Raw genomic sequence first — 20,793 nt, 5'->3', positions numbered from 1 at the left:
TTAAATCGCTAAATGTGTAATTTCCGGCCATTTTTGCAACTTTGTAACATTATAAAACGCCACGAATTCACATTGGCCGGTGTAGAAGGCCTCAGAGGTTCTACAAGCGCTTGCGGGACTGTAACATCGCTGCTCGACCACCCGGAGCTAGCATTGAAGCATCAAAAAACGCAACGACGACGACGACGTCTCGTACCTACGCGACGCAACCACCCTCCGTGACATTTAGAGTCGCTCATTTCGTTTCGGTTAACGAGTTCGAATTTTGGTTTTAGACACTGTGCCAGCCACGGGGCGGCTGGAGAAACACGTGTTTTGCCCCACAATTTTAGGCTAAGACGGCCTCACGTCTTTAGATCGTCTGGCTGCGATTCATCTTTTTTCTCGACCCTGCGAAGACCAGCGATTACCGCCTGGGGGTCAATTCTTGACTATGATCGTTTATTTGCGAATTCGCATTTTTGCGAAGAATACATTGCGAATGGTGGAAAGAAAGCCTATTCTTGACAAGTCTTCGCAACCCATTTTTAGACATTCGTAAAAAAGAGTACAGTTTATATGGAAAAACACTGCAAATACCACAAATCGGAGTTGTCTAGCTGAATTTTTTTAATACATAAGCTGGGAACCAGCTCCTTCGACTTCGAGGCAGTCGGAAAACTAAATCAGGCTAGCACTCCGGGGCGCGTGCTAGCTGGATCCCCAACAGCCCCAGGGTCGTCTCAGTCTCGCAACTGAATAAAAGGAACGACAGTTTGTTGGTAGACAGTCGCATAAATGGAACCACATGCACTATGACCGTCGATACGGGAGCAACCCTATATAGTGAGGCCAGACGTTGTCGAATCGCTGAAAAATCTCCAAATCACGGGAAGCGACTTGATTCTGAAAACAGCTACCGGAGAAGCAGCTCGAGTTCTCGGAGAAGCCGATGTAAGACTCGAGTTGGGAAGTGTTAAGGTCATCCACCGGGCTGTAGTGGCGGACATAGTTGACCATTTCATCTTGGGGCTGGATGTCATGAACAAGTTTGGGTTCGTGCTGGACATCAAGAATCGAATGCTGCAGACCGGAAATGAAGAAATCTCGTTACAATATTTTACCGACTTGGGGTATTAATTACATGGACTTTAGCACCCGTGATAAGAAAACTTTTTCACCTTTTTTGCGTTGCACTCGATAAATTTTTGATCTTACTATTCTTTTGATATCAGTGGCGTACTCAACTTTTGTGCTTGAACAGTACATGGCATTTCTGCCCTCCTGCAGATGTAGGGCGCAAAACTGATATTGATTTGATATTGTGATGTATTTCGATATCAGCCTGTATAACTAAATACAGTCTGACTTTGAAAAATGTGCAGATATTTTAACCTGAGGTAGTACGTGTTAAAAGAAGGCAAAATAACCCAACTCCTTATACAAATGTTAATGGTTTACAAAAAAATCAAACGAATCACTTTGTTTGGGAAACGCTGAAAAATTTCAAATTTGGCGGGCAGTTTTGACGTACGACCAACCTAAAAAGTCAAATACAGACAATTTTATGAAAATAAGGAAACCAAAAAGATGACGCCTAAATTGAAGAAGCAAACACTGAAAGAAGCCAGAACCCAAGATGATACGATACCTCTTCGGATTCAGAAATTAAACTTTCATATAACGATGAAGACATTGACATAAGCGATATTGATGATCTTACTTTAGAAGAAGGCAAATATGCAATTGTGCAGTGATGATTACCCAGGCCTCATTTTAAAGAAAGACCATGAAGGAGCAGAAGTACTTGACTTGTATTGTTTACATTTTTTGAGTTTCATCATGAATCTTTGATAAAATTTGTAAAGTGCTGATAAAATAGTGCCTGCAACTGATTCAGAAGACAACAAAGGCATAAACCAACAAAGTAAAAATACTGTAATTGTAATTAAATAAAACATCGAAGAAGTTGCTCGAAATGCTTGCCATCGTTTGCAATGCATGCTTTAGTAGGACGTGTCCAAGAAGGCCGAATTCGATTCAGAATTCACGAACTTCCTGAGCGGCGCATAGTGGGAAAAATTACCGACAAGCTGGCCAAAAGTCGCAAGAATCAAAATAATTTATTGAAAATTGAGAAATAGGGGTTTTCGAGATCGCTGATTACGAATTTATTCTTAGTTTTTCCAAAAACAAAATGGCGGATCCAAACTGGCGATTCGAAATATTACCAAGTTTATTGACAACACCTCCCCAGACATTAAGGGACTAGCGATTTTGGATGTCTTGTTCTCTCATCCAATGCGGATTTTGTATTGCCCAATAGTGTAAATTGTATTTATTCACCACACCATTATTTTTCACACAACATTCGTCGGTAAACACAACTCTTTCAAAAAAATGTTCAGCATTCCGGATTTTTTTCTCTGCCCATTCGCAAAAAGCTACTCGATTTGCCAAATCTTCACCATGCAACTCTTGGTGAAGTTCCAGGTGGTACGGGTGATATTCGTGTTTTTTTTTTTTTTAATTCGAAGCACACTACTTTTGCTGATCCCAGTTTGAGAGCTAATCTCTCTGCTACCAATGTGGGGATTATTTTCAACTAAATTTAACAGTTTGGCTTGGTTGACATCGTGGGTAACAGTTGGATTGATAAACGACTTTGTATTTTGTTGAAAAGTTCTTCTTTCACGTAAAGAAGACACTAATGATTTAAATTTTTTGAGCGCGATTTTGCGGAAACCTCGTAGCGTAAGTTTCAGCGGCTAGACAAGCGTCTCTGTCACATTCGCCAAAAATTAGTAGCATTTCAGTCTTTCCTTGAAATGAATGTTGAAAAGGCATAATTACTGTTCAGAATAGCTTTCAAATAAACTTAACAAAAACCACACAACTCAAAAGCACGCCCAGACTGTTGGAAGTTGAAGACTAAAGTAAACTTTTTGTTACAATCAGGTAAATTCTTAAAATAACAGCAGGCAGGTAAATTTTCAAATAAATCCATTGTCCTAGTACTTAACAAATTTAATAAACCGTGAAAATATGCTTGAGTAGATAGGATTTAAATTGTGGCTATCTACTTAAATTTTCAACTAATCTTGTTTTTACCTGGATTTCAATAAGTGGGTAAAATAACTAGATAAATGTAATTTGTCTTCAATGCTTAGCATTGAATGAGTATGCAAAGCTGTTTTAACAATATCACTTTCAAAAATTTAAAATAGCGAGTTTTAAATTCCATAGAAGATTTAAGTACGGGCCTGGATCTTATTACTCATAGCTCGTGTCGATTGTGCCTCAGAACCAATTTTACTGGGGACAGTTGTAAATCAACCTGACACCAGATAACGAGGGTTGTCATTTAAGAATTCGGCCGTAAATAAAATTGTTACATTATTTAATATTTCAATTTATTCAGTCACTATACCAATCTAAATTCCGTTTTGCATATGATCATAATGTACGCTTTACGTAGATGCGTGGAAGAAAAAAAAACTGATAGCTTTAATAATTTGATAATAAATTGCTATCAAAATCAACTTTCACATCAATTTTGTTTTCAAAAAAATGATTATGTCATGTAGTATCAAAATTGAAGATCATTTCATTTTTTTAAATAGGTTAAATTTAAAAAATGCCATACGATGGTCCACACTGTATGTGGAATTTTTTTATATGTCACTTTTAATTCAAGATTTTTGAATGAGATTTGCGAAAAATACAGCTACATTCATCATTACACTAATAATTACAGGTTTGCAATTAGTCAATATTTTGTGGTACATTTCATTCTACATTCCTTGGGGAATTTCTGACGAAATAAAGGCTCTGCCACAATCACGTTACAGTTTTAACGTGATGTTAAAGGTAACATTAACGTTAATGTTCAAAATTAAATTTCTTTTTCACAATAACGTTAGACGTTATTTAATAAACATTTTAATTTATAATATAGAACGCTTGAATCCACGACCTTCTAAATAGTCGAGACTCACTTGGCTCTCTCCGGCCTGTTCATTTTAGCAAAATACCATTATGCACTTGTAAGCCGTAATATGTATTCTTAAATTTAATTATTTCACGGAATTCAGCACTTGTTAATACCCAGAACATTGGAAGTAGACGAAGGAAAAGAAAATGAAGATTTAAGCAAGCAAAGGACTGTTTGCGGAGACAGAGAATGTTTCATTCGGGATCGGTACATTAGCAGCACTATTGGAAAGGTTTGCCTACAACATTATGTTAGTGAAGAATATTTTTAAAATACATTTTAAATTATATATGCAAGTCTGTTACTGATTAAAATATTTTTGAAATCCCTACCTGGGCAAATATTTAAACTTTCAAGCCAGCGATTCCGTAGAATATTGTCTGAAGGCACTTCATTGAATTTTTTGTCTTTTTATAATCCTTACACGTCTCCAAACAGCATTTTACATGTCATCTTTTTGACATTTAACGTTTCGCGCCAATTTCGGCGCCTGCAAAGTAGCGCCAAACGGCGAACGCCGAAAACTGGCAAATGAACAGGCCGGAGAGAGTCTCGACTATTTAGAAGGTCGTGCCTTCATTATCAATTGACAACCATTGGTCATGAAGGCATTTGCAAAATACATCTTAAAAATGCTTCTAATTGTACGAATTTAAAAAAAAAATATTTCCATTAGTTAATGTTAAAAATCCAGAACATTTCTAGGTCTAACTTTAACGCTAACAATATCAGTAACATTAACTTTCATCATAACGCCATTGTAAACGGTCCACACTGAAACACATGTAATTTTGAATTTCTAGATCTAACGTTAACATTAACGTTTTAACATCGACGTAACGTTAACGCCATTGTGAAAGGGCTGTAAGAAGCGAAACAATTAACAGCACGTTTGACGCTCAGAAACACGGAGCATTTATTCGTTTCACTGCCCACTTTTTAAGCGATGGCACGGAGGTATAAGGGACAACTGTGACTTATCAATCGGTTTATTTTATGCCAGAGAGCCTCTAGGAATGTCTCCCCCTTCGCCCTCGATGACCACTGCCCTGATGGTTGGCTCTGTAAATTGTGTTAATTCGATGGACCGCCGTCCGGCCCTGACCAACGTTGCAATCTTGTCGGTGCGTCCTCCTTCGTACTTGGTCCATCCAACCCATGTCGGCATGTAACAGTACCCCTCTTGGATGAGGACCACGTCCGCTTCGTTTTCCTCTGCCGTTCTCTGGAGTAGGTCTGTCGCTTCCTTTCCGCGTCCCAGGTTTGCCTGTAACACCACAAATTTATCCTGGGTTCCCCTTGGGTCCCGGACGTCCCTGCTCTCTTCTTCTAGGCTCAGTTGCGTGCTGTTCTGCCCAACTTGATCTCCAGCTTCCGTTGGTACACCGGGCACCATCTGTCAGTGATTCACTTCCTTCCGTCCCTCTCTGACGCAGTTCGGACAGGTCTTCTCTGCCTTGCAATCCTTCTTGATGTGCGCTCCCCCACACTTGTAGCACGTCAATTCCTGCCTGCAGTCTTTCTTCTGATGGTCGTAGCCGTGACAGTTGAAGCACCGGTTGACTTCGATTTTTTTTTTTCCATCCCTAAGAAGGTCAGCCCCACCATTGCCTTCTTTCTTTTCGGACATTCTTCCTGTGTTTTTGCGTCCATCGTTCAGCACCTCGCGGTTCGGGCGATCTTCCATTCGAGCGCCCTCTTCAGCGGGGGACACTTCTTGTCGTAGGCTCTGTGCCCTGTCTGTTTGTAGTTCCCGCATTCCGATTTCTCTGCCCTGCATTCCTTGATCTTGTGACCCTCCTTGCCGCATTTGTGGCATTTCGGCTTCTGCTTGCAACTTCTGGCGATGTGTCCCAGGCCGTTGCAGTTGAAGCAGCGTGTCACCTGGACCATCTCCTCTACGAAGACCATGGTCAGCCCCACCATGATCTTCTGCTTCTCGATGAAGGCTATGTGGAGGCGTGGTTCCACCGCGAACGTCAGGTTCTCCTTCGGTGACTTGGCATCGCTTCCTGGCCAGGAACATGAAGGCCCCCTTGAATTCTTCCATTGTGCTGGTGCTCTGGATCCAGCCGTTCTTTTGGAAGACCTCCTCGACAATCTCCTCCTCTTTCCATCCTGTCTCCAGTCCGGTCAGCGTGACTGTGGGGTTCAGCTTCTTCTTTAACCCCATCTCGATTCTTTCTGTTGCTTTCAGCACCGTTTCCAGCTTTTTTCGTTGCTCCTCGTTCCTGCTGACGAGGACAACTTCTCCTCTTTTCGTGGGGATCACCTGGCTCAGTGGTCCCCCGATTTTCTCGATGTCGAGCTTCCTCACCAGTTTTGCCTTCACCTCTTCCGCTGCCTTTCCTTGCATTTTCACTGTCGTCTCGTCCTTCACTGGGATCTTCGCTTTCAGCTTTGCAGCGTAGGAGACGGTCTGCCAGCTTCCCTCTTGGGGGTTTGCCTTCTTTGGCTGACCCTCCTTTCTTCCCCTTTCGAACCTGCTTCTTTCCTCGTTTGAGTGGTCTCTCTTGCCTGCACCTCCTTCGGTGTTTCTTTCGCTTGGGGCTGCCCCTTTTTCCCTGCGGCCCCTTCCGTCTGTACCCCCTTTGTCTTCATACTCACCTGAGACTTCGCCCCTTTCCCGCTCTCTTCCGCCCGCTTGAGTTGCTTCTTCAGCTTCTCCGTCTCTTCCTCTTGTTTCGCCGCCCTCTCCTCGGCTCGTTTTTGCGCTTGCTGGGTCGCTATCACTTCCAGTAGCAGCTGCATCACGCTCGCACGGATGGTTCCTGATGCTTCCAGGATCCTCTTCTGCTCTTCCTTCGTGAAGGAAATTTTCCCCTGTTGCTCCTTCTTGATGTTGCTCTGCTTGGTGGCGCTGACGCGGTCGGGCACGCCGCCAAGATGGCGTCGAGTCACCACGTGTACAGTGGCTTTATAAAGACAGTGGCGACAATGGCTAATAAACGCCGCCCATCCGCCATGTTGTGTCGAGATTTGAATCGGTACTATGACTACCATGAGAATGACAATGATGATTGTTGAGAAATTAATCCTGTAGATTAATTATAATGAAAAGAAACGGCAAATAAGGTCACATACCGTTACGGTAGTCCCTTTTGAAGCTTTTGGAGGAAAATTACCTGTTATTTGCTGCCAAAAGTCCGAAACAAGACAAGCGTGCATACACAAAGTACATAGGTGCATACGACCACAAAATAATTTAACTGTTTTAAAATAAGGGAAAATAAAACAAAATGTCAATTAACGTTTTTATCAATCTATTAAACAATTTACAAGGCATGTCCAGCGATAGACTACTTGCATATTTGTCGCCTTTACCTTTAGTTTTCTTAAAATAAGTCCTTAATCTAAATACTATATATCTACGAATAATCTTGTTTTTTAAATTATGGCAATTGGGAGTATTAATTTGCAATTGCTCCATTTCTTTGAAATAAAATTCTTTAATGTTCACATTTTTGTCTTGAATAAATTCAAGGTATTTTATGAAAACACTTTCCATTTCTAAAAAGAAATAAAATAATTCTTCACTGGCGAAGAAAAGTGTTTCGTTTTTGTACTGTTTAATAAGCACCAATTTGGAATATTTTGTATACAAAGGTTTTTTTGAACCTATCGAACCTATACAAGTTTCACAAACTTTGGAAGTCCTTTCGATGCTACAAATGATATACCCACAAATATTATAAAGGGCATTTAGTTCACTATAGTTTAGATTTAAACCTTTACTAGGTACATTTCTAGGTACACTTATTGTCTTGTAATCTGGCTTCTTCTCCTTTAAAGTTTTCTAGAAATCCTGAAAGGAATGTTCTATCATCTTCACTGTAGCTGCTAGTTCTTGCTTCTTTGAGATATTGTGCCACACATATTAACTTTAAATTATTTTTAACTTGAAGTGCATTTGGCACAATCTGTTTGCTTCGTAGCACACTAAACAGATTTTCTAAGCAGTCCTGGGAAAATCTGCTAGTTAAAACAAAGTCATACTTTTTATCATCAAGTAATTTTTTTATGTAATTCCAGCATGGAACTGGTTGTCACTAGTACTCCAGTTTGAGACGGTTTCCAACATTTTTTGTATCCCACTTCCATGCATTGAAACATATCCATAAAATCGTTTCTTGTAGACGCTTTCATTATGTCTGCTCAATGCTGCAGATGGATGACGTGAGGTCATTATAAAAAACCATTTTTCCACTTGTTCCAAAAAAAATGCTGTTGTCAAATATTCATTTTTGTTCAGTTGCACAGCCAAGAACTTCAATGCACTACTTACAGTGTGACTTATCACATGTGCTGATATGCCCACTTTCATTTTATTAAAGTGACTAGGCAGCAAATCTTCTTCTGACAATTTGGGAGCCAATTGAAAGGAGCAGGTTTCTTGATGTTGCGCTCGTACTTTCCTTGTTGGTAAATTATTTTTCACACAAATATCTTCTGGCAGGAGAATATCTTTGTTATTCATTAGCATTGCCTTAATATCCTCAAATAGATGTGGAACGTCAGAAAAGACAAACACTGACTGTTCTGGTGTCAATGGATGAGGTATTTTAAAATTTGTCACTGAATGCCGGCCTGCATGGACACCCCAACGTCTCCATAAAGCTTGGTTGCTCCGACCCATATCTGAAGTGACACTTAATATATTTAAACCAATTCTTTTGGAATTTTCAAAAATTTCTTTTATTATATCCGCAAATATTTGTCCATTTACTGAGTTGCCTGTGAAATAGTAAGCAACAACTTGCTTCCACCTGGTATTGACGTCTCCTAACATAAAAACCAGGACATGATTTGCCAATGCAACATGTTCTGGAAGAGTTACTTCACCAAAATATTTGTTTAGCGCACTGTCGTATTGGTTCCCTTCGGTTATGGCACATTCATCCATAACCAACATGCAATCCTTTTCATGATCATTAAATGACTGAACTTTTATGTACAAAAATTCGAAAACTTCCGTTAAAATTCCACTGTAAAATTTTAAATTTTCAAGCCTTCTTTGCAAGGTCCGTATAGAGGGTAAAGGATAACCTTCCTTTATTAGCAGCGGCTGCTGCTCCCACAGCTAAACTTTAATTTTAGCGAGCGGGTGATTGTACTGCTTGACCACTTCATGAATTTTGTTGATTTGGACATCTCTTTTTTTCTCAATGCTGTTATTTGATCCTCATTGAAAATTTTGTGTGTGATGTGCATATCTTCTGAATTATGGGATGTTTTCAGGCTTTCCTGTAAAGACGTTTGTACTTGACCACCTTCTCTCTTTCTTCCTGATACATATTCTCATATCTTGCTATCTTTTCATTTAAGGCAATACTACCAATGTCTTGTGCATTATCATCAGAAGACACAAATAACATTTCTGTGGGTAACACATTTTCTGTCTCAGGTCCTATATTAGCAGATGACGTACTGGGTTCGGTAATGACAGATTTAGCTGCAATGAAAAAATTACTTTTTAAAACCTCTTGTTTTTAAATCTGTACATACTGACTCCTTCTTACTAAGTAGTTCCTACATACAAAAATATAACTCATTTTATATTAAAATGTAACTTACAAGTGGGCCCTCTTTTCTTAGGCGACTTTCCTTTGGAAGCTAAAGGTGGTGAGAAGAAAAAGTCGTAGGTACTGCATTTGCTTTCAGTTTCCTCGTTCCATCAACTCGAGTCTTTTCCCACATTTTGTACTGAAACAAACATTATCATTATTTAGGTTGGTGTACACTCTCTGTCAGTTCAAGAAATGGTTAGGAATTCAAGAATAATTTTCTAGGTATTTTAATCCCACCTGACCTGACCTGACCTGACCTGACTTTGAGGCACGGGCTAGAAAACTGTTTTGAGGTTATAATTCCGCCCATTCCTGGTCTTGACAGACTTTGAGATGTTATCTCTGCTTTGAGGTAGCTTAATTCGTCGATTATTATTATCTTCAAGCAACTCTTATTACACATTTCGATATTCGTGTGGACAAATAATAAAGATCAAGACTGTATACTCACCCACTACACAAGTACGCACGTTCCTAATAAAAAAAAAAACCGCACTATAAGTATTTGTAACTATCTCTAATGTTTTGTAAAACCACCATAAACACTGCCTCGAACTGCATACACTTCACCTAAACGGAATTTCTCACAATTGAATGGAATAATTCGAATCTTATCAATACATTCAATGGTGAACATAAGATATTTCGACACAAAATGGCGACTGTATACCATGTGACTGCATCGGCCAATCAAAAACATGACACTCCATTGTCGCCACTGTCTTTATAAAGCCACTGTAACCACGTGCACCTGAAATTTATTTAATTCGGCAATTTCCTTCCTTCGTTTCCCTGCCCTCATGCTTCCAAGACTAACAGCAGAGCTGCTTTTCGACTCCTTTCTCGAGTCCTCGGACCGTTTCTCTGCCCGTTGTGGCGTCCTAACCTCCGCTTCCACGTGGTCGACTGTTTTTCTGTAAAAAACAAGTTTAATCTCACCCAATCTCCACTAAAATGATTTCAAGCTGTATCCCGGCACACAAGGCACCAGAATCAACACTTAAAGCACAATTTCAGCCAAAAATGCTTCGATTTTGCAACGATAACAGCGAGCTGCACTCAGACACGTCCGCTCTCTTCGACCGCTCGATCGAAACTTGTAGGTAGGGACATGGTAATGCTATTGGGGCTACCCCCAGCCTGTCTGCCCAGAGGACGTTAGGCTGCTCCGCTCCCTCTCCGGTTCTCCACCGGAACCACCGTCAGGGAACCCATCCCAACAAACCACACTCCAAAAATTAGCGAGGTTCATACCCTCATTCTCTCCTTCTCTCCCTCTCACTCATTCCACAAGTTGACGATACAAAACTAACTTCTTACGTGTGTTAGTGTGTAACCTGTTACGACTCCCTCTTACCCGCTGGTTTCCATTTCTTCTTCCATTTTGACCTCCTCCGCGAACCGGTTGAAGTTCTTCACTTCCTCCTCCTTGGTTTGTTCGGTCACTTGGAAAGGGAACGTCCCTCCTGTGGCCGCCTGCCTTCTTCTCCATCTCTCTCTTGCCTCTTGCCTCCCTGGGTCGCCGCATTCTCCAATGATGTGTTGGGCCGTGTCCTGCGCACCTGTTGAACAAACACACTCACCCGTTGTCTCCGTCAGGTTGAACCTCCGGAGGTACCCCCTAAACGGGCCGTGACCCGTCAGGAGGCACACCGCCTTATGGTTCCACCCTCGAAGCTTCCTGTCGACCTCTCTGATGATGCTGTGTGTCATCCTTCCTTTTTCTCCTTGGTCCCACTCAGTCTGCCACCTCTCCTTGGCTGCCCTCGTTGCTTCCTTCTTGAGCATTCTCCCGGTGGTGGGTGCCTGCTCTTCCAAAGACTCCCCGGGTTCTTCTCTAGCCCTTTTCGCCATCTTGTCTGCTTCGGCGATTCCGCTGTTTTGGTCGGAAGACCACCACAGTTTCACTGCCGATCCCTCCCTTTCGATCCGCATCAGTTCCTTGTGGATTCTGTGCGCTGTCCCTCCTCTCCTCTTCGTCAACATATCCAGCGCCACTGTGGAGTCCGTTGCGAAGTTCACGGTCGTTCCTCTCTGGCCTGAAATAGATTTAATATATAGCGCATATAGCTCAGCCATATGTGTCGGGTAGCCATCCTGCAGTCGCAGCCCCTTCTTCTCGACGATCTCTCCTTGTTCGGTCCTGATGACTCCCATGGCGGTCCTCTCCTCTTCGCATGATGCATCCGTCCAGAAGCATGTACCTGTTATCCTCTCCTCCTTGAGTTCGTGCCATTTTCTGTCGGGTTCCGCCGGATGCGGCCCCTCCGCAAACACGGCTTTACCCTCGAAACCGCCCACGTTGAGTGGGCGGATGCTGCCTCGATGTGTAGCGGAACGCAACCCGCCAGCACCTCGAGGGCCACGTTCGATGACGTCCTGTAAGCCAGATGTTCGAGTCCTGCGGATGGAAAACCATCGATGCCTGGCGCCTTCTTCGGTTTCTCCTGGATGGTCCTCCTGAGTTCCTGTTGGGTAATCTCTCTGGCCTGGTCGTCGCTCCACTCGGGCCTCTTGGCTCTCGTTTCGCGATTCTCGGCCGTGTCTGCTCCTGGATCATCTTTCGGGAATTACTTCCGGATGAGTGCCATCGCGGTTTCCGTCCGGTTTCCGGCCCAGTTCCCCTCGTCCTGGATCGACGTCCACGGCGTTGCTGCTCCCCTCTTCTTGCTGGTGACCAGCTTGTACGCGAGCCCCCACGGATCCTCCGGACTTCCCTGAGCCAGGGCTTTCCGGAGCGCCTCGATCTTCGCCTCCTTGATCGCCATCTTGTAGGCTGCCCTCTCCTTTTTGAAGGTTTCTCGGAGCTCCGCTCGGCGCTCCTGGTTTCTTTCTCCCTGCATCTGGCTCCCCGCCTTCCGAACTCCTGCCCGGATCCGTCTGAGTTTCGCACTCCACCAGACGTTACCTTTCCTTTCTCTCCTGATCCCGCACGGAATGCGGGCTTTACATGCCCGCATTGCCAACCCCTGGAGGGCGGAAGTCATGTCTTCCGCCGTGTCTTCTTCGAAGGTCGCCCCTTTCGCGTCCCTGAACAGCTGCCAATCTGCCTGGTGCACCATCATGATCCTCTTCCTTTCCCTTGGTTGGTCGTTTCCCATCTCTCCGATGTCCACGCTGAAAAAGATACTCTTGTGATCGCTGAGAGTTTCTTCCTCTCTGACTGCCCAGCTTTCCACCGTCGCGTCCCTGGAAAGTGTGATGTCGATCCAGCTCTTCCCGTTGGCAGTCTCGAACGTCGGGATTGAGTCCCGATCGTTCTCCACTACCAGGTTGGCTGCTCCGACTAGATCGATGATCTGCCGGCCCCTGACGTCCTCTTCTTCTCCCCCGAATGCTGGATGTCTCCTGTTGAGGTCCCCCGCGATCATGGTCGGCTTTTCTCTTCTGCTCGCCAGAAGTTCCTCCAACACCGTCAGAGTTCCTTCCAACGGGCCCTTCGGAGGGACGTACACGTTAGAAAACGCGATGTCGCCCCTTGCACCCTCGATGATCACCGTCCTGGTGGTGGGTCCTGTGAATTGCGTCAACTCGATCGACCGCCGTCCGGTCCTGACCAACGTAGCGATCTTGTCGGTGCGACCCCCGTCTTGTCCATCCGACCCACGTCGGCATGTAACAGTACGACTCTTGAATGAGGACCACATCCGCCTTCTGCTCCTCCGCAGTCTTCTGTAGGTCCGTCGCCTCCCGTCCTCTTCCCAAATTCACCTGAAATACTACCAGATTATCCCGAGTATTATGCGAGTACCCTGTCCCGTTCAGATCCTTGCGGTTCTGCTCGCCTTCAGCTGCATCATCCTCTGCATCATCTTCTGGGCACTTCCTGTCCGTCGCGCCGTGGTTCCTTTGCCCCCTCCTGGCCCTGACGCAGTTCGGGCACCTCTTGGCCTCCGCCGTGCACTCGCTCTTCCGGTGGCCCTCTTGAAGCACTTGAAGCACAGCTCCTTGCTCTTGCACTCCCTCGCTATGTGGCCGAAACGATGGCACCTGAAGCACTGCTTCACCCGGATCTCCTCCGTTACGAAGCAGAGGGTCAGGCCGACGACGACCTTTCCTCTCTCCATTGCCCCGTGGTGGATTTTCGGTTCCACGGTTCTGCCGCCTCTCGTTCTGGCACTTCCTCTTGGTGAGGAACCCGAAGCTTTTCCGGAACTCTTCCAGCGGCTGTCCTCCGTGCAACCAGTCGTTCTTTTGGTGGACGTCCGCCACCACCTCTTCGGCGCTCCAGTGCGCCTCCAGCCCACTCAGGATCAGTGTGGGGTTTATCCTTGGGATGTCCCTCACCGTCACTCCCTCCTTATTGCGCAGTTCCTGCTCCAGCTTCTCCTTCTGTTCTTTGGTCTTGCAGGCAAGGACCACAGACCCGTCCTTCCGGGTGCTCATCTGGGCCACCGGGCCCCCGATCACTTTGATGTCCACCTGTTGGAGGACACTCTTCAACCCGCATCCCGAATCTGCCGCGACGACGGTCTCGTGGACTTCCTCCACGCGGGCTTTCAGCCTCTGCGCGCAGGCCATCTTCGGGCCCCCTTGGGACTGCGCCCCATTGGTCGGGCCCCCCTGGCAGGCCCCACCTGGGGCTTTGCCCCTTGGTCGGTGCCTCCTGGGGCCGCGCCCCCTCGGTTGGCCCCCCCTTGGTCTGACCTCCCTGGGGTTTCTTCGCGCCCTTCTTCTTTCCGACGGTTTCCCACTGCTCCGTCGGTGGCTGGGCCCCCTTTCTCGCTGGTGGTTCCACCCCGGCTTCCTTGGCCAGATCCTCCCGTAGCTGGTCCAGCTTCTTCTGCAGTCTCACCTGCAACACACGCTCCTCTCTTGCCAGGACAACCTCCATAAGCATGTCGCTTACCGCCTCCTGGATTTCGTACTGCGCCTCCTCGGACCTGACGCTGGTCGTCCCGTCGAAAGGTCAGCTTTTCCGTCATCTCCCTGTTGGTCGCCTCTGTAATTTTCTTCAGCGCTGCGAAGATCCTCCTTCTTGCCGCCTCGATCGTCCAACCTTGTCCGGGCTGGAGTTGTCTGGTGTCGCCGCTCTTTTCGTCTGTTTTCTTCGGAGTTTCTGTCTCCGCTTCCGCTCCTCTTATCAGGACTTTCGTCCTGGTTGGGGCTTCCTCCTCTCCGCTTTCTTCCGCCTCGTTTCGCGCTCTCCTTGCGCCGATCTCCGCTGCTGCGGCTGCCGGTGCCCCCGTTTCCATCGCCTCCGTTGTCGTAGCTGAGGCCGCCTCCCGTTCTTCCCAGTTTGTTGGGACGGGCTCCCGCTTCTCGTCCGGGTTTTGCCCCGAGGTCCCCGCTTTTTCCGCGATTTCCGTCATCGCGGTCCGTGGTTTCGCCGATCCTTCCGGAATGTTTCGGCTGTCGATAGCTGAAACAGATGGCTAACCGCCTACCTGCGCGACCCCTCCTTTGTGTCGCGTCGAAAGCTTCTAGAACGTTCTGGACGTTCCAGAACTTCTCGACACGTGGACCGCAGAAACGCCGCTCTCTAGCTGAAACAGATGGTTAACCGCCTACCTGCGCGACCCTTCCTTTGTGTCGCGTCGAAAGCTTCTAGAACGTTCTGGAACATTCCAGAACTTCTCGGCACGTGGACCGCAGAAACGCCGCTCTCTACAGCCCCCCTGAAAGGAAACTGTAATCCACTTACTTTGGGCGTCGCCCCCTTGTTGTGTGGGTGTTCTCAGCTTCACTCGGGCGCACAGGACACTCAAATAATACCGAAGCACACTTGTTGCACAACTCTCGACGCTGCTACGGATGTAGCCCCCTTGTTGTGACACGTAGGTCGGCACTCGCTAGCACACAAGGCACAGGGAAGCACAACAAACGGCACAACACAACGCGCAAACTGCCGCTCGGTGGCTGCTCTGCCGTAACCTAAGTTACGGGTTTACAGACCCACTTCACCACAATTCACACACTTCGCTTTGAAAGCTGTCTCGCGGTAGCCCCCAAGCACACAAGGCACTTAGAAAACAAACTTTACAAAAACAGAACCACGTGCTCTAGACAACTGGTAGTCGCTCTCAAGTACGTCCGCTCTGTCCGACCGCTCGATCGGAACTCGTAGGTAGGGACAGTGGGAATCTCGTTAATCCATTCATGCGCGTCACTGATTAGATGACGAGGCATTTGGCTATCAGATCTGGTTGGAAACCTCCTTTATTGCGTTTAAACTAGATTGAAATGAATCTAGCGCTCGGGAGTGAGACTCAGTATCATCATATCAGCCAGGATTGACGGGGCAAGTTTGATGACATGGAAAAGGAGATGGACTGTGATCTGCCAACGAATCCTTCTCGTTTCTCCATCCGACTAACCTGAAACAGACTCGATAGCAAAAATTAGAAACGATAAAAGGGGAACGGACGGTTGTAGAAACCAATATGTTTTGACGATCGCCTTTGGAGATTTTCTGGGCGCCCACGCCCCATCCGTTGATACGTAGACGCACCAAACCTTACCCAGTTCATCCAGGAGCCGCGCAATACGTAGGTGCTATATTGTGCCAGCTTCCGGTCCGTCAGCCCCAACTCACGCAGGGACTGCGTGGGCTCGGAAGACCAGACACGTCGCCACGAGATGGTAGCGCTGGCAAATCGCACTTGCGTTTCTTCTTCCGCTCTCCTCATTGGTTGTACCAAAGCTCCACGCACCAAGCACCGGGTGAGCTGAGCTTCGTCACGATACTTGACGACCTTTTTGCGGTGTGCGCTGTCCAAAGAAGGGTTAGGTGCGAAATCGCCGTCCCGCTCGGTGCACGATAAGATCGTCGTATCGAGCTGAAACTCCGGGAATAGGTGTTTCGTCCGAAAGCACATAAGCTCGAAAAAGCTCGATGAGCTTTTTGCTCAAGACAAGTGAGCTTAAAAGCTCCTAAAAGCTCTATCGCGGGAGCTTTGTGCTTTCGAACCCGGAGCTTTCGGGCGCATTCAGAAGGTCCAACGGCGAAGGGGCCCTGTAATTAGAACCCTCCTTTATCCCCAGGGAGTGGAACGTAAAATTTTTCCAAGTCAAGAAGTCTGTTTTGAAAATGTTTCTAAGTCCGGTGGGCCGAAATTATTCAAAGCCCAGGGAGTGGAACGTAAAAATTTTTCTAAGTCGAGAAATCTTTTATTGAAAATTTTCTAAGTCCCGACTTCGGTTGGGCAAAACACGTCTTCTCGCCTCCTATGCTCCTGATGTTTAAAATTCACTAAAATCGCCGTCGTGGCGCCAAAAATGGTCGGATTTTGACGCGGTTTTTACCAGTGTGTCCCCCTTGGAATGACGCTCCGATGGTACTGCTGAAAATTAATTTTCAAGAATTTCTAGTTGTTCTTGTAATGTAGCATCCCATTTGTCCTGAATGTATAAAAAAATCTGCTGCCGTGTGCACATGATATTTTTGCAGGTTACTTCTGAAAAAACAAAAAATCTTAGTATTATTATGACGGAGCGCGCCAGCCTGTGCCGCGTAAGACGTTAACGGGTGTAACTTCTAAATAGGCAACTTTAGGCAATGCGCACTTTAATATTAAAAAAATATACACGAACATGTGGATGTAAAAATCACGGCGGTTGCTCGTGGATGTAAAAAGTATACTCCACTTGTCGCCTGGCATGAAACAAATAAATTGTGAATTGCAGTCCTACAGTTAGTCTTGATTTTACAAAAGAAGAAAAATATTTTTCGTTAATTAGTACTTACAATAATTATACATACCTTGCTGATCGATTTCCATTTTATAAAATCAAAATCGTCCACGTCGGTTTTACACAATGAGCACTTGAATTTTATGTTTGAAACACGGTAGCGAAGCGTCGTACGTGCTTACTCAAGAACCCTAAATTTCGACTGCCGTAGGGAAACAGGTATACAATATTTTGACCCAGGTTTTTTTGATATAGATGCGCCAAAGTCTTATCTATAAGACTGTGCACAAAAAACATCGAAATTTTGACCTTCGTTTTTCGGGTTTTGTCCAGCGGAACAGGCCATTCGCCCCACTGTGTGGCGGTAAAAGATGAATCACCCTGTACTGGTTCCCCGAACATCTTGCAGTGCGTTTCTGATTTGAACTGCTGTTTGACATCGATTTCGTAGTGTTTGCAACGCTATAAATCGATCATCTACAGCCGTGGTTGATCGTTTTCTGCCTTGACCTCGTCTTTTCAGATACTCCCCGGTTTGCAAAAACAAATTCTAACAAATTAAACTGATTATTTAACAATGATTTAAATTTTATCTTCAGATAATACGTGTTAAAATGGCAGACGTAACACAGAAGATTGAAGTTTTGACATAAAAACTTCAATTTTATGGTGGAGAATTCATAACCACCTAGATATAGGCTATAATACAGTGTGATTGAAAAAGGATGAGGACAAGTTGAATTTGGCGCAATAAATTATAGTGCGTTTCATGTTTTGTGTGTTGTAGTTTTGCTTCAGAAGAACATCGCTGTCAAGATTTATCCATAGGCTTGTCGCCAATTTCCAATTCCCCACTAGAAACGCCCATGACATATCAGACTTTATTTTTGCTGTCAATACTTCTTACCAACATGACAAATTGTTCACTAGGAGCCAAATTCAACTTGTCCTCATTCTTTTCCAATCACACTGTATAATAAAATTAAGAAATTAACTAAATATACGATCTGTTCCTTTAAATTTGCGGGTGTGTGTATATATTTTGAAGTTTGGATAATATCGTTCATGCAACCGTAATTTGTCGTAACCCTCAAAAAAGTGAAAATATACTTTATTGTATCATTGGACAGAGAACATGATTGTTCAGCCGCCTGCAATATGTCGTAACCTAGAAACAAATATTTCTATATTATATCTGCTTGTAACCAATATGTTGTAACAAATTAACAATGAATTAAACTAAAATTAACAAGTTTTAATCGTCTCCTGAAAAATTTCTGCTTTGTGGCTTGTGACATATTGCAGTTGCATGAACGATATATTTTCTGCAGTTTTCAATTTATCTTCAAAGACAACTGAAAATATTTTGTTAAATCCCCCCAATGGTTTCAAATTCGAACAGTACATGCATGCCGAGTTAACCATCTGGTTGCTGCAAAATTTAATATTTTTGTTTTTTCCACCTTCAGAAAATGTTGTATTTCTTGTTGTAGTTCTTCTTGCGATTTTGGCAATTCTTCACATGCTTTATTAGCAATTAACGCCGCCGAATGGCGTATGCATCGAAGAAGCAGAATGTCCGGTACTTCTTTTTTTAAATTGGCGAAAAAGGAATTGTGTTTTCCGATCATTACACTCGCGCCGTCAGGTGCAACACCAATTACATTGTGTATTGGAATGTTGTGCCTTTCCACCAAACAAGTTTTGAACTGTTTATACAATCCTTCGGCGTTGCACTCTTTTGGATCTAAATCAATTAGTTCAAGTGTTGAGCGTCTTATATCAGGAAGGGCTATGATGCGATTGGGGTTTCTGAATGTTAGATTTATTTGTCTCCGTTTCAATCACTTTTTTCTTCTTTCTTTCTCTTCTGTTTATTTCTTCTCATTGTGTCGTTTTTGGCATACTTTTTGTTTCAAATTTTACATTTGCATATGACTTTATTAATTGGCTCTGCCTGTTGAGTCCGTTAGGAATCATTATAACAATAATAATAAAAAGTACTATTCCTGTGTCTCGAAAACTTTACGCAATATTGATGCCACCGTTAAAATGTGGCTGTTGTAGCTTGGAAACCAGATGACAGATGCGTACTCGATCTTAGATCTTACTAATGCGGAAAACAGTGTAATTAGGGTAGATGATTCAAGGAAAAATTTGGAGTTTCGAACTACAAACCCGTTAGTTTTAAAGCACGATGACACCACACTACGTATATGAGGAACAAAAGATAATTCAGAATCAAATGTCACACCTAGTTCTTTAACCACTACGCGTCTCGTAAGCACAGAACCATCAATCTTGTAATATTATTATTGTATATTATTGGTTTTTTCCGTTTGGAGAAACTCATAAAATTGCATTTAGCGACATTCACTTTCAGGTTGTTCACTTCACACCAGTTCATTATGAGCAGAATGTTGTTCTGTAAACGGTGGCAATCATCAATGGACGAGATACGACAAAACATTTTGATGTCATCCGAAAACAACAAGTGTGGTACATTCAAGCGAGAGACAACGTCGTTTACAAAAATATTAAACAGCAGTGGACCCAGAACCGATCCCCGCGGTACGCCTGATAAAGCCCTACAAGACTCTGATTTTGATCCATTTATGTAAACGTATTGTCTTCTGTTACTCAAATAAGATCTGAAAAACGAGATTAGGTGTGAGGAAAAACCAAAGCTATCCAATTTACTTAACAACACAGCATGACGGATCTTATTGAAAGCCTTACTAAAATCTAGATAAACAACATCGACTTGAGATCTATTATTATCAACACAGTCAGCAATAAACTGCCTAACCAATATTAAGTTAGTAGACTTTTTTTTGCATAAACCCGTGCTGGTGTACAGATAAAAGCTGCTTTACTTGAAAGTACAGTGAACGGAAAAGGGCACACTCAAATACTTTAGAAAAGTTATTTATTAGGTCTGAAATTTTCAATGTCATGGATATCCCCCTTTTTGAATATCGTACAACTTTAGAGATTTTCCAAGCATCAGGAAAAATACCAAATTGGAAAGACAGATTAAATAAAAAGCATAAGGGTTTACAAAAAGATTCAGCGCAGTCAGACACGAGAAAGCTGGAATGAGATCTGGGCCACTGAGAGGTTTACATTTTCTAAGTGCGCCCAAAATAGCTTCTTCATCTAGACAAAAGAACATTACGTTGTCCTGTGGAGTACAGTTTGCAGAGATATGTGGAACGTCATCTTTAGAGAATGTCGACTTAAAAAATGCTAAAAGTTCTGAGCTATTCTGAGGTACATTTTCTTGAGACTACGTGTTTCCTAATTGTCTAAAATATGTAGTATTTTAATATCTTTTTTATTATACCTATCTGAATCATATGTGACACTAAAATGCGTAAAAAATCGGCCCTTTAAAGGTATTTCATCCACTTTTTTTGTTATAATTTTGAGATTGTATTGCAGGTTTAATAAAAAGTAGCGTATGATACACCTGTATAAGGGCCTCTAAAGCACTTGCGACGTTAAAAGCACTCCGCTATGCGTCGTGCTCTTAAACTCGTCGCGGGTAGTTTAAAGGCTTCCTTATAAATTTGCATCAATCATAATGTACTATAATACAGGCTATCGTCAAAAAACGGC

General features: G+C 44.0%; 1 long non-coding RNA gene across 4 annotated transcripts in view; it reads left to right on the top strand.

Moving 5' to 3' along the window:
• LOC138140525 (uncharacterized) overlaps nt 1-20,793 on the top strand; it is a 180,903-nt gene that overhangs the window by 55,308 nt on the left and 104,802 nt on the right. The window contains exon 3 of one of the 4 annotated variants that reach the window (XR_011162562.1): nt 19,556-20,357. The exons of the other annotated variants lie outside the window; for them this stretch is intronic. This is a non-coding gene — a long non-coding RNA (uncharacterized lncRNA). Of the gene's footprint in view, nt 1-19,555; nt 20,358-20,793 lie in introns of those variants that run through there. 4 annotated transcript variants of the gene reach the window in all.

This window comes from Tenebrio molitor, chromosome Y (genome assembly GCF_963966145.1).
Source record: "Tenebrio molitor chromosome Y, icTenMoli1.1, whole genome shotgun sequence".
In the NCBI taxonomy this organism is placed as follows: domain Eukaryota; kingdom Metazoa; phylum Arthropoda; class Insecta; order Coleoptera; family Tenebrionidae; genus Tenebrio; species Tenebrio molitor.
Note: the sequence above shows the minus strand (reverse complement) of the source record. Positions and strands in the feature narration are given on the sequence as shown.